The sequence below is a fragment of the Panthera uncia genome (genome assembly GCF_023721935.1).
Source record: "Panthera uncia isolate 11264 chromosome E2 unlocalized genomic scaffold, Puncia_PCG_1.0 HiC_scaffold_19, whole genome shotgun sequence".
NCBI lineage: Eukaryota > Metazoa > Chordata > Mammalia > Carnivora > Felidae > Panthera > Panthera uncia.
In genome coordinates, this window is record NW_026057588.1 from 24,191,561 (window position 1) to 24,193,766 (window position 2,206).

At 37.4% G+C, this 2,206-nt stretch overlaps 1 pseudogene; it reads left to right on the plus strand.

The window, feature by feature from the left end:
* The first annotated feature begins 465 nt into the window (after window positions 1-465).
* LOC125915199 (CYFIP-related Rac1 interactor B-like) lies at window positions 466-1,990 on the plus strand (annotated as a pseudogene).
* The last annotated feature ends 216 nt before the right edge of the window (window positions 1,991-2,206 follow it).

Below are 2,206 nucleotides of genomic sequence, written 5' to 3' on the forward strand. Positions count from 1 at the left end.
ACACTGTCTTGATTATGTAGCCTTATAGTAAGTCTTGAGGTCAAGTAGTATCAGTTTTCTGACTTTGTTCTTCTCCTTCAATATTGGGTTGGATATTTTTCTTTGATTTTGTTTTTGTCTTTCCATATAGAAAGAATCAGTTTGTTGATATCCAAAAACTGGTGGGGTTTTTATCGGGATTGTATTGACTCTATGGTTCAAGTTGGGAAGAACTGACACCTTGGCAATATCTTCTTATCCATGAACATGGAATATCTCTCCATTTATTTAGTTCTTTGAGTTCTTCTATCAGAGTTTGTAGTTTCTTTGTATATATCTTGCACATATTTTGTTAGATTTATCTTTAAATATGTTATTTGAGGGGGATGGGACACAGTGGGAGGTGGTGTGGGCAAGTGTCCTCCTTTTATGTGAGTGCTGGTGGCTTGGCAAGAAACTGAGGCCTGGAGTTTGAATAATTCATTCAAGGTTACCAAGTTGATAGAATGACAAGAACAGAATCACCAGCACTGGCTGAAGATTTCTTTCAGTAGAAGAGGTACCTTAACATGAGGAATCTTAAAGTTTTGACATGCACAGATGTTGAGCAGGGGTCAAATTTTTTCCTTGAGTTTTAAAATGCCCAGCCTAAAGAGTTTGAGAAGGAAATTTGTAATCAGGTGAATGTAGTATTAAAAGATGCAGAAGGTATCTTGGAAGATTTGCAATAACATAGAGGAGGTGGTCATGAAATGCGAGATGCAATCCAGCATCCAGCAGATGAGAAGGCTTGAGGTGCAGTTGTTCCACTAGTATGCAAATTAAAGAAATTTGGGGGCCCCTGGGTGGCTCAGTCGGTTGAGCATCCAACTTCGGCTAAGGTCATGATCTCGCGGTCTGTGAGTTCGAGCCCCGCATCGGGCTCTGTGCTGACAGTTCAGAGCCTGGAGCCTGTTTCAGATTCTGTGTCTCCTGCTCTCTCTTGCCCCTCCCCTGCTCATGCTCTGTGTCTCTCTCTGTCAAAAATAAACATTAAAAAAATTTTTTAAAGAAATTTTATGAATTTTCTTAGAGGTTAGAAGAAGCACTAAGAGATCTTCTGGGAGCCTTGACAAGTACCCCATACTCTTCCACGCAGCATCTAGAGCGAGAGCAAGCTCTTGCTAAACAGCTTGCGGAGACTCTTCACACTCCGGTTGGACAAACTCAAGATGACAAATCCCTCCATACAGAATGATTTCTGTATTATAGAAGAACATTGAGTCTTATGAGGATTAATAATGGTGCAGCAAAAGGAGAAAATGAAGTAAATAATAAATTGGCAAATCGACTGTCTTTGTTTTATGCTGGGGCAGTCCCAATGCTGAAAACCTTAAGTGATGCCACAACAAAATTTGTATCAGAAAATAAAAATTTACCAAAGAAAATACCATAGACTGTCTAAGCACCACGGCTAGTGTATGCAGAGTCACGCTCGAAACACCGGAATACAGAAGCAGATTTACAAACAAAGAGACGGTGTCATTCTGCTTGAGGGTAATGGTGGGTGTCATAATACTCTATGACGTGTACAATTTAGTGGGAGCATTTGCCAAAACTTCAAAAATTGATATGAAAGGTTGTATCAAAGTTCTTAAGGACCAATATCCCAATAGTGTAGAAAGTCTTCTAAATGCTCTCAGGTAAACAACAAAACATTTGAATGACGAGACTATCTTCAAGCAAATCGGATCCATGCGCAATAGCAGCTCTGGGGCAGGCGCCTGCTGTGGATAGAAGACAGTATTCTGCAGTGGCTGAGAATGCACTGGTACCAGAATGGCTGGTATTTAATATTGCTTTTCCTTCAAGGCAAAATTGCTTATTCTGCTATTTGAAAATCCTCAGTCATTTTATTTTCTACTGCCACTTTTTTCATGTGCAGCCAAAATGAAAATGTTTAAATTAATTGTGTTGTACAAATGGTACCCAACACAAATGTTTTTTAAATTAATAAGACTTTTGTTTAAATTTTTAAGTTTGCATTTGACTTTTTTTGTAAGGATATATGTTGTATGTTTAAGCTTCATTAACTAATGTTAAAAACTGTGATGTGTGGAATACTAGATATGTATGTTCATATTTAAAGAATAGCTACTGATGATAAAATAAAAATCAGCTTTCATTTTTCTAAAATAAATAAATAAATAAATAAATAAATAAGTTATTTGAGGGAGTGTTAATATAA